Source organism: Crocuta crocuta, unplaced genomic scaffold (genome assembly GCF_008692635.1).
Source record: "Crocuta crocuta isolate KB4526 unplaced genomic scaffold, BGI_CrCroc_1.0 scaffold131, whole genome shotgun sequence".
Lineage (NCBI taxonomy): Eukaryota > Metazoa > Chordata > Mammalia > Carnivora > Hyaenidae > Crocuta > Crocuta crocuta.
The window spans coordinates 14,749,461-14,761,584 of record NW_027528977.1 but is presented as its reverse complement, the minus strand read 5'-3'; the positions used below and the strand labels follow the sequence as shown (position 1 = coordinate 14,761,584).

General features: G+C 41.3%; 1 long non-coding RNA gene across 1 annotated transcript in view; it reads right to left on the bottom strand.

Annotated features, from left to right (window-relative positions):
* Positions 1-5,929: 5,929 nt before the first annotated feature.
* The window catches only part of LOC144226004 (uncharacterized), a 32,340-nt gene continuing 26,145 nt past the window's right edge, over positions 5,930-12,124 (bottom strand). The window contains exons 4-5 of the long non-coding RNA XR_013333496.1: positions 6,740-6,908; positions 5,930-6,346 (exon numbers count right to left, since the gene is read on the bottom strand). This is a non-coding gene — a long non-coding RNA (uncharacterized LOC144226004). The remainder of the gene's footprint in view (positions 6,347-6,739; positions 6,909-12,124) is intronic.

Below are 12,124 nucleotides of genomic sequence, written 5' to 3'. Positions count from 1 at the left end.
AGAAACAATCACATTTGGAAAAGTGGGAAGGGAAACAGAACATAAAAAGTGAGTGAGCACCTAGCTGAGTGTTGATCCACTGTCTCTGTGATCCATCTCTTCTTTTCTAAGCCAGACTAGAGCCAAGAGCCAAGTGGACTTGGAGAGTTAAGTGGTCCATATCCAGCCTGTACGGCCAGCTTCCCATGGCACGAGTTTTATTAAAATCCTTAAGGAATAGGATTTCATACTTCATCACCTGGATCTCCATTTTGATCTGGAAGTGACTCCTTCTACTCAATACAGAAACTTGGCTAACAGGGGCACCTGGGTGGTACAGTTGGTTAAGCATCTGACTCTTGATTCCGGCTCCGGTCATGGTCTCAGGGTTTGTGAGTTCGAGTGCCACATCCGGCATCCATGCTGATGGCATGGAGCGTGCTTGGAATTCTGTCTCTTCTCTCCGCCTTCCCCCACACCGTGCTTGTGCTCTCTCTCAAAATAAATAAACTTGGCTAACATATTGTATAGAAAAAGTTTAACACACCAGAGCTGAGGCTATTCTCTTTTAAAAGGTCTATTTCCAAGGTTGCTCCTTAGCTGGCATATAGGAATTTGGATTTGGGGAGAGTTCCCATTATTCCCTGATTGGTGATGGTGGCTCACTGTGCCTGCACTGTACAAACTATGTGGTTTATGCTGAACCCTGCTTCCCTCCTGGGAGTTTGGAATTTTGTATCATGCTAAGCAGAGGTTGCCTGTGTGACCAGTCCCCAATAAAAATCTTGGGCATGGAGTCTCTAATGAGCTTCTTGGTAGAGAACAGCCCATACATTTGCCGCAATTCCATGCCAGGGGAATTGGGCACATCCTGGGTGATTGCAGGATCAACCAGGGAGAAGTCTCTTGGAAGCTCATGCCTGCTTTTTCTCAGACTTTGCCCCATGCACCTTTTCCCTTTGTTGCTTGTACTACATCCCAGCTGTGAGTGGGACTACATGCTGAGTCCCCTGAGTCCTAGAGAATCAGTGAATCTGTGTGTGGTCCTGGGGGATTCCTGACACACATACTTTATGGACAACAGATTCCAGAATCACCCCAGACCTACTGACTCAAGATCAGTATTTCTCAAAGCTCTACAGATGTTTTTGATGTGAAATCAAAACATCCATTTTGTTTTGATGCCAAATGCCAAACGCCTTGGTGGAAAAGACTATAGCTAATTGAAAGCTATATTTTCTAGGAAAAAAGAAGGAATACCGTGTGTCTGCCACATGGAAGGAAAGAGTCCAACTCAATATGATGACTGAATATGAATAATCTACACAGCAGATAGAAAGCAAAATTTTTCTGTTTTTTCCATGACGCTTCTACGTTAGTGCCAAGAAGGAACAGGACAGCTTCTATTTTTGACATGGCCACAACACAGCAAAGAGGCACCCGATGATAAATATGTGGCTAAAGGAGGGTGGGGATACAGCAGTTCTTCACCGCAACTTGCAGTTTTCGAGACAGTAAACCTTAAGCCTCATGCCAATGAACTCAAGCTCTTCATGGGAAAGTAAGAAGTTAGACTACATGCAACCAAACACTCTGTCTTCTGCAATGAGCAGGCAGAGGCAGCTGGCTTGAATAATACCTTGTAGGTAGCTCTCAGGGAGGCCAGGGGTATGGCCCCAAAGTTTCACTAAGAACTCTCAGAGTGACAAAGGAGAGGACTCAACTAAGAAGTAGGAGATTATCAAAGTTGTGACATAAAAGGGTATCTGCAGACTCACTTTCCTTTCTCACTCCTAGGCCTCTTTTGGTCTGGCCCAGCATCTTATTCTGCATCTATACCAAAGACCTTACAAGTGTAACCAGAATCTGAATTACCTTGTGTTTATTATCGTGGATGAAGACACTTGTTTAATTTCCAAATTTTAGAAGCAGTCTTGAAGCTGGCTCTTCAGGTTGAATACTTTTATGGGCATATTTAACAAATAAAAAAATGTGGATATGCCCTCATAACATACAGAAATGGGGCACAATTGATGAATAAATGGTCGATCTCAACAAGAGATTTCGGTTTAGGGGAAGTAGGCAAATATATCCCTGATGGATTTGCTTTTCAATAACAAGTTATTGAACCAATTCACCAAGATATATCTTGAAGAATCAAAATGCCTTCATTCATAAATCAAACCGTATCTAAGAACAAAAGGAAAAGGGAGAGGATGACAGTGGAAAGTGATAGCCACAAATATCACCAATAAAAGTTAGACTAAGATGCCGTGGCATTTAAAGCCACAAACCTTAGAATGTAATAATCAAGTGAATTTCCAGAATGTAAAATAGTCTCAGGAGAAATGATCCATTTAAAAGGATATGAGATGTACCTTTTCTGGGTTTGTGTATTTCTTAAATCCTAACAAAACATTCTAATCTGTTTCACAGAGGGAATCAAAAGCAAATTCTCAACAAGGGAAATAGAACTGCGTTTCCTCTACTCTGATAGTAATTTAAATAACGTATTCAGTTCTCGTTTTCCACAAAGAATCCAACTGCATACCCTTTCACGCATATCCCAAAGATTAATCCAGTTTAACTTAGCATAGGAGCCCAGGAAGGGGAGTCAAGAGATCTGGGCTCTACCATTAATCTCTATTTGTCTAAATTACTAATATGTTAAATGAAACAAAAATATTTGTCCTTTCTACTTCACACGTTTGTGATAGGGTTAAACATGAGATTATAAATGTAAAAGTATTTTGGAAATGTAATTGAAGCAGGTCCTAATTAATTTAAGACATGATTGTGCACATACTATATATCCCTAGAAAATTAGAACTGGGATGTAGCTGGGACATCATGATGTCCAAACAGCTAATATGACATACTAGTAGATAAGGGTCAAAAGCATGACAGGGTGGATCTGAGATCAAACATGGGACATGGCCAGACCTAGAAGACATGTCTTGTAAGCACAGCCTTCTTTTCGCTGATTCCACTACATTCTTGGGGCACCTGGGTGGTTCAGTCAGTTGAGCGTCTGACTTCTGCTCAGGTCATGATCTCATGGTTTGTGAGTTTGAACCCCGTGTTGGGCTATGCTGACAGCTCAGAGCCTGTAGCCTGCTTGGGATTCTGTGTCTCCTTCTCTCTCTGCCCCTATCCTGCTCACACTCTGTCTCTCTCTCAAAACTAAATAAACATTACAAATAATTTTTTTTAATTTTAAATTATTTAAAAAATAGTCTCAAATGATTCTGTGCACACAGTTTCATGCTCTGTCTGTGCAGAAGCAGCACTGAAGGATTACAACATCTATAACAAGTTACAGCCCCATCCAGATTTAATAGCATTATCTGTGGCCTAAGTCTTGAAGATCTCTTTCAACTTGCCAGGACTGTTCTACCCCCAGAAATGAGAGGCAGAGCTATCTCTAGAATTTTCGCTACCCAATCAGATTCATTTTTTTTTCCAAGAAGGATTTCAGAAATAATGTTTTTAGCCTACAGGACCCAACTTTCACCCCTTCCTTCTAAAAGTCCCGGCAGAAGAGATCACAAAAACTGGCATCCTGCCCACAAAACGCACTGCTGCCCCTGGAATGCGGTTGGCGAGAAGAATCCTATTTCATTGCTGTAAAGGTGCAAGATCTCGGATCGTGAATCCTCTCTGCACTGTGAATTGTTTTACAAATGCATTTGTATGTATAAGCAATGCCTTCCATTGCAATGAATCTTTTGCATTTTTAAAGGTAAGTTGTATGTTCTGACACTATAAATGGTAGTAAAGGTATTTCAAATTATCTGCCATTTGCTTACTGTATTAACCAAGAGAGTACATAAAGGGCAATAAAGTTATATCTTTATCAGAAAAGCATACAGTGCTTCGGTAAGCACTGTGCTATCACAGCACTGTTGTCTGTTCAAAGTTTTATAATGTTTTCCAAATAGAACATAGGCATAAAATAACTTTTATTCACTCTTCTGGGGGGAAATATTAAGAATAATCACCACCAGGTAATCCATCAGGGGTTTTCTCATTTTGCTTCTTCCCAGGTATTTTAGACAGACTTGCTGTTATGAGTCCCATAAAAGGATAGATGTCCATGGTGTGTACATGCGGGTCAATAGGTACTATTTATTAAGTGTCAATCATTTGCTAAGCACTTAACCCTTCTTTGGCTCTCATCCTGCCAATAATCTATAAGATAAATGCTATTAACCCATTTTGCAGGTAAGAAAAATAGCAATTAGAGATTGACCGGCTGGCTCAAGGTTATAGTTGGTCAGTGGCAGACCTAAGGTTTGCATCCAGGTCTATTTGGTCTCAAGAACAATGCTTCATCCACTAAACTATATTTCCTCCCTCTTATAGCAAGTTGTTAGAAGTCTCCAGAATCTGGATCTGAGTTAGACTATCATAGGCATGAAACAAATGCAAATGATAATGAGAACATGTCTCCTCCACCTTCCTACCTTAGAAATATCCACTGAACTTTCCATCTCCAAAGGCAGTAACTCACACTAGTGATAGGAAGAAGCAAATAGACTCTGTGGGAAATCCAAGCAGGACCCAGGAGAGGTTAGCAGCTATGGCTCTGACCTGAGTCAGCTTGGGTTTGAGGCCTGGCTCTGCCTGTCCCTAGTTAGTTGTATGACCCCACTTAACCTTGAACCTTATTTCCCTCTCTGTAAAACAGGAAAAACATCCTCATAGGCTTGAATAATATGCAGTGTATGATATACTTAACACAGCACCGGGCAGATTCTTGCATGCTCCATAAATACTACCTATTTTTTATTGGAACTTTGGCTGTTAGGTTGCTGTATAAAAATAAAGGACACATTATTAGTTTAAAAAAAACTCACAGTTTCTGGTTTAACTGGATTTTTTGGCTCCTAATGGCTTTACACACCTTGATTTAAGAGGCTAAAAAACAAAGAATGGATGTCAATGGATGTTTCTACTTTCAAGAACAGATGCTCTTGTTTGGGCTCAGCTAACACTGAAGTCTAGTTGGCAGCCCCAAATAGAACCCATTTGATTTCTCCTGCCAGTTTAAGTAGGAAATTGGTGCTGCTGAAAGTGTGAGGTTTGAGTCTTTAGAATCTCTAATTAATATGTCAGTCCCTGACATGCACATCCTATCCTTTCTTATTTCTTACATAATGAAGTTTTGGCTCTCATTCCCACCATTCCTAAACTCTTACTTAAAAAAAAAAAAAAAAAAAAAAAAGAAGTTCTACATAGGGATTGCTGAAAATAAAGTAGCAACCTGGTTACATGCAGACCAGATGGTCCTCAATAAATGAGGGCCATCTCCTGATAGGTCTCTTGTCAAGGAAATCTTTTCTATTAGATCTTAAGTCTTTTCACGTATGACTTTAATCTAATAAAAAATGTAGATGTCCCTCTGGAAAGGTAACACCTTAAAACACTTACCCAGAATCCTTTTTGTGAGTAAAATATATTAGAGTATCTCCTGGATACCCTATGGAACACACTTTGGGAAATGCTGGATTAGACTCCTTAGTAGTAGAAATAGCAGGAAACAAGATTTGGGACTGGATATTCTTCAATATTACAGGTATTGAAGAAATGATGACGATCACAAGAAAGTAACTCTTTCTTAAAGCATAATTAATGAGACATACATGGAAAAAAGATCTGGCCTTAAACTTTGAGATCCCAACATTTTACCTGGACCAAGATAAGAGATACCGGGTGCATCTGAGAACAGAGTCTGCAGCTGATGCAGAGGCAGCTTGAAGAAGAGTTCAGGTACAGGAAAAGGTAGACCTTCCCACATAAAGATGTGCACTTCGAAAAGAAGAATATCGTGCGTGGTGATGTGCAGTTAGGAACCAGACTCTACCCTTTCCTCTTTTCCCCCCAGAGACTTCAGCAGATGTATTCATTTGCTAGGGCTGCTGTAATAAAGTGCCACAGACTAGGTAGCTTACACAACAACATTTCTTTTCTCACAGTTCTGGAGGTTAGAAGCCCAAGGTCGAGGTGATCTCAGGGTTGGCCTCTTCTGAGGCCTCTCTTCTCAACTTGTAGGTGGCCGTCTTTTCCCTGTGTTCCCACACGGTCTTCCCTCTGTGTGTGTCTGTGTCTTCATCCCCTCTTCTTGTAGGACACCAGCCGTATTGGATTGGGGCCACCCAGATGCCCTCATTTTAATCTCATCATCTCTTGAAAGTACCTGTCCCCAAATATACCCCACTCTGAGGTCCTGGGGGTTAGGAACTCAGCTATGAATTTAGGGCAGAGATGGGGGAGAACAACACAATCATCCCATAACACAGGCATCACTCCTCTCGCTGACTCTTTAAGGATGGGTGCCAGGTTCCTGGGTGCCCTGCTCGATTTCCTGTAGTACCAATACAAAAAAGAAAAATGTTTAATTTCTCTGCTAAATTATCTATCACTCCTGTTTCTTACTCAATTTTTCTCCAACTATTTCAGCTCTTATTCTGTCTCCCTCAAGCCAAGAGAGCCTCTGTGACTCAGGCCCTTTTGTACCTCCAGCCCCTTTGAGGGGAGCTGTAAGGACGTGCCTTTTCTTTGCTGATCCCCAGAGCCCAACCTTAAAGGGTTTTTTGTACCATCCTACCCACTCATCTTTGCCAGACCTGATAGCTTCCTCAGCTGCCAACGATCCCCCAACCCTTGACAAAAATTTTTAACCCACAGACCCTGGAAGAGATGCCCAGGTGATGTTACAATGCAGGCAGTCTCCTTTCCCACCTGGGAAAACACTCACAATTTGTTGATTTGTTGACAGTACGCAGGTCTGGGAATAGTACTAAGTCAGCAGAGGGCTCAACACCTAACACAGGAAAGGCCATTGCCCTGCAACAACGAAGAACGGACTTCACCAGTTCACCTCAGAGCTGGGACCTGGCTGGAGGGCATGGCAAAGTGTTTCGTTTCTGTAAAGGAAGGCAGACTTTTCTTTTTTCTTTTTAATTACCTTGTTATGTGATAGAAGTCAGAAGGTAAAAGAAAAGTATGAAGAGTTGATTTTTTTAATATCTGACCTTCTGATAGCCTATATGTTTTAGGGACAAACTTCCTAATGAGACTTTTTATAATAAAGCTTTCATTGCTTTGAAAAATATTAACTTTTCCAGTTCTTCCGGGTAGATCAAACAGACCCTGCAGTGATAGTTACAATATCCTAAAGATTTAGCTTCTCAGTAATAATGGGTAAGAGCCTTAGCATTGCCACAGGCCAAAACTATATTATTTGAAATGAAACCTCTCATAAATATCCAACTATGAAGTCACTATCTATCAACTGCTGTTATATAAACAGGACAGAGCTAAATCTCCCATCTGCCAATATCGGGGCTGCCACAAAGAATGATTTTGTGTCCAGGTATCACAAATTAAACAGGCTCTTGCTCCGTCAGCCAATTCTAGGAAGCCAAGTTTGGTTTCGGTAGTCACCATGTAGTCGAAGAAAGGGGGCCTGGAAGGTCTGAATTCTTCATTCATTTCTCTTTTGCCAAGAGCTTAGACCACCCCCAGGCTTAGGAGCTGTCTTCTGGGTAGTAGAAAAGATGTGACTGATTTTTTTTAGAAAGAACACTGTAGCTACCAGTGTCCTACTTCGTAACTCTTCTTTTCCACAACTTTCTCCATACCTTTGTGACACAGGTAAGTAAGCCTTATACTTCTGCCCTCACCCTGCTCTGAGCACTCATTTATCCAGTTTACTGTAGTTCAGCACCAGAAATGTTAATGGAAGGTCTGTGGACCAAGCTTTGAGAAATGCTACTCAAAACAATAAGGAGCCACCAATAGTATGTACTTCTGCATTTACCTTTTCACATCTTCTGTTCCAGGGCCTAGAACACAGCAGTCACATGATGTATGTGTGGTAATCTAAACGTAAGCCAAGACTCTTTTTTCTTGCCTAAGATTTCTTTGAGCCTAAGATTTTTAAGTAGGGAAGTAACATGATTTAGGTTTTAGAGAGTAAACAGGAGGAGCTTAGAAACTGGAGAAAAGAAAACAGAGATCAGAGTCAAGGGGACCAATTGTGCCTCCTCTAATTAAAATTTTAAAAATACATAATAATAATAGTATATTAATAGTAATCAAGATTGACATAATTCTTATGATATGCCAGGCCCTATCGTAAAAGCTTTTCTTAAATTAACTCATTTAATTCTCATAACAACCTAATAGGTGGGGACTATCAGTATCCTCATTTCAAGGCCAAGGAACGGAGATTCACAGACAGTAAGACGCTTACCCAGAGTGACATGGTTAATTAGGGGGAGAGGTATCATTTCAGCAGGGCATCTGGCTTCCAAGTTCAGTGTGCAAATCACTTCCATGTGCATTGTCTCAAGTAGTCCTTACTTCCCACCCACCCAGCCTCCTACTAAGGCACTGGCCATTATGTCAGCTCCTCCTGCTGGCCTGTCCTACTTAACTTCACTGGGTCTGGCCTACACTTCCTTGTTTACCACTATCAAAACTTAATTGACCTTCTCTTATTCCCAAGGGCTCTGGGTCAATTTACTGGTTTTCGTAGCTTACTATGTTGTAAATCATGCCAAGATGACTCATTATTCTTTCAACAACTATATATTGAGCACCCACTATGTGCCAGGCACGGTGCTAGGTGCATACAGAGGATGTACAGTGAATGTACCATCAAAAAAGTAGACATGTAAACAAATTCAATAACTATAAATCCTGATTAGTGCTCTTAATAAAGATGCTTGCATCTAATAGGATAATGACCCAAAGCAATACTTCTTTGGTGATGGGAATTTCAGATGCTATGACAAACCACATAGGAAAGATATTTTGGGATACTGGCGACCTTTGGGATACTCTGTTGGGCCCCTGAATATATCAGCTTCTTGGTAAAAAATGAAACTGTCTCCACCATCCCCCAGCCTAGAATCTTTTAGTGATTCTTCTCAGCCTTCAGGATAAAATCCAAACCTCTTAGCATGATTCACATGTTCTCCAAGGTTAGATTTCTGCCCACTTTCCGGACTCAGTATTATGTTAGTTCCTTCCCCACCTCTTTCATATTCAACTTCCACCATACTCAAGACTAATCATCACATGATGCCCTATCTACCTAGGCTGCCTATCCCCCTTCCCCACACTTCACCTGAAGAACTCCTATTTATCTTTTAACATTCAGACTAGAGATACCTTTTGAAAAGTCTTCTCCACCCAAGGCTGTGCTTGGTACTGCCCCTTGGTGCTCCCTTAGTGTTATGGATTGAATTGTGTCCTCCATCCTCGATTTATATGTTGAAAACCCCAGGACTTCAAAATGGGATGGTGTTTGGGTATGGGAGTCTTTAAAGAGGTTATTAAGTTAAAGTGAGGTCATTTGGGTGGGGCCTAGTCCAATATGGTTGATGTCCTTATAAGCAGAGGAGATTGGGACATAGATACGCACACAGAGAAGACAATGTGAAGGCACAGGGAGAAGGTGGCCATCTGCAAGCCAAGGAGAGACGTCTCTCTCTCCTCCAGGTAACCAAGCCTGTGGTCACCTCGATCTTGGACTGCTAGTCTCCAGAACCACAAGAAAGTTAAGTTTCTGTTGTTTAAGCCATCCGGTCTATGGAAGTTTGTTATGGCCCCTCTCGCAAACCAACAAACTTAGCATCCTTAGTGTAAACTTTAGTGATACACCTGCTTCATGGACTTAAGTCAAAAAAAACCTCATCTTTTTAAACATTCACACCCTCAGTGTTGACCTCAGGGCTGGGCATGTGGTAACCTCTCAGTTAGTGTTTGCTGAGTGAGTGACGGAATGAATGAACCGCGTATTTCACTTATGCCGAGGGCATCGCCAATGCAGCATTACTTCTGAACGCTGGAGAGCAGGCTGGAATAGTGTAATCATCTGAGAGAAAGGTTGGCTCCCTCTCAGAGAGAATAAAGGGAACCAGCACTACAGTTCCCACTGCAGCAATCAGGATTTGGAAACACAGAAGGTTACAGAGGCAACCCCCGAGGCACAGATCCGTGGTGTTTTCCCAGGTCTTTCAAACACATTTAATTGTACACATGGAAAAGAATGGCATCATTATTTAATCCAAAATACAATAACAACAATAGATTGCTCATGTAGGCGCATAAGTCCCCTGCAGAGAATTTAATGTGCATGTTGCCTTTACCCACATATACAGCCAAGGCGGTGGGAATGGGGGCCAGCCCATTCTTACGGCCTGGGAAGAGAGAACATGGATGCCTATGGTTGTCGTAACAGCAAAAGGGAGGAAAACAAAAGAAAGCCCAAGGGTAGAGCTACGACTTCACTTAAGACGAATGCGTATCTTTATTTTTGTCCTCGGCAATAACCCAAAGAAATATCTGATGCTGCTGAAAGACTGCTGTCATCCCTGGTAGGTACTCATCAATTATTATTAAGTATTGCACGGTTCAGGTCAAGATATAATATGTCTGAGAAAAACCATGGCACCTCCTTTTAATCTTGCGTAGAAAACAATTAAAGTATATAAAGCACATTATTAAAATATGTAAAATTTATAATTTAATTATAAGATTGCATAGCTTTATGATCTAATAGTTCTGCTGTATTTTGCATATTAGTGAACAATTGCTTTCTTAAAGCACACAGTAGAATCATTTACTTGATGCTGGAGAATAAGTTAATTATGGATTCCCTGTATATGACTAATGGATTTAATAATCACTTTACTGTAGAATTAACTTATACTTCCCTGTGCTTATAGCACTAATGATGATATTCATAAAAGTTATATTTTTTAAAAAATGTAAGATTGGCACAAAAACAGAAACCCANGCCTCCATTTGCTTTCTTAAGGGAATTTATTTTATTTAAGGGAAGACGAAATGCTTGCCAGATACATTTAGTGAAGCTTCTGATTTTTTTAACCTCAGTTGTAGGTCACAATGAGGATTATTCACTTACATCTATTCCATGGTGCTCTGGGAAGCCCCATATGTACTAAGATCTCATTGGGTTGCCCAAGTCCCTCTTTTTGTCCTCAGCTACATTCTCTTGAAGCCACTCATTTTTCTCCTTCATCCAGAACAAATAACACTGGTGGAAGTATTAGCAGGAATGTTCTTTGTTTAAGGAGGGAGTCCCTAGTGCTGCCTTTCTGAACTTAACATACTTTCTAACCACCAGCACCACCACCATCATCACCATCATTGCCATCACCACGACACCATCTTCATCATCAACTCTACCACCACCACCACCACGACCATCATCACCACCACCATCATCATCGCCATCATCACTGTCACCACTATCACCTGGATTCTTTTTCCTCATGGCATTAAGCAGTGGAAGATCTGGATTTTTATTTTTAGCTATGCCAGTTAACCAGTGGGGATGACCTTGAGGGGGTCATGAGACCTCTTCAAACCTATTTTAAAAGTTCAAAGGTGTCAAAACCGACTCTGAATATGCTTTGTCACTGTCAAGCCCTAAATACAATCAATGTATCATTTTAACAACCCCTCCTACCCAGATGTGCATCACCCACCCCTCCATGAATCATTCTGCCAATACCGCATGAAGATGAAATATTCTGGAAGAAAAGAACTACAGCTTACACTTTGATTTACTGCACAGAGTTGTTCACAAAGTATGTGCTCACTAAATATCTATTGATGAATTGCTTTGAAAGAGTATAAATTTTTTTTTTTTATTTTTATTTCTAGGAGAGAGAGAGAGAGAGACAGCGTGAGCAGGGGAGGGTCAGAGAGAGAGGGAGACACAGACTCCGAAATAGGCTCCAGGCTCTGAGCTGGCAGTCAGCACAGAGCCCGACGCAGGGCTCGAACCCACGAACCGTGAGATCATGACCTAAGCGAAAGTCGAACGCTTAACCGACTAAGCCACCCAGGCTCCCCGAAAGAGTATAAATTCTTAAGGGCCAGAGGGATTATAATTTCCTTTACATCAGAGACCCATAGCTTTAGGTGTGAATCCTTGAATCTCTGTATCCCTGCCTCATGCTTCCACCAATCTCTTCTAGTATAATGCTCTGCTGAGAGTTCAGTCATAAATGGTAATGACAGGCTGACAGGAGATTTGACGTAGTCCCTAGCAGGGACTCAGGAGACCTGTGGGTACCATTTCCTGCCCTACTGCTGGGTT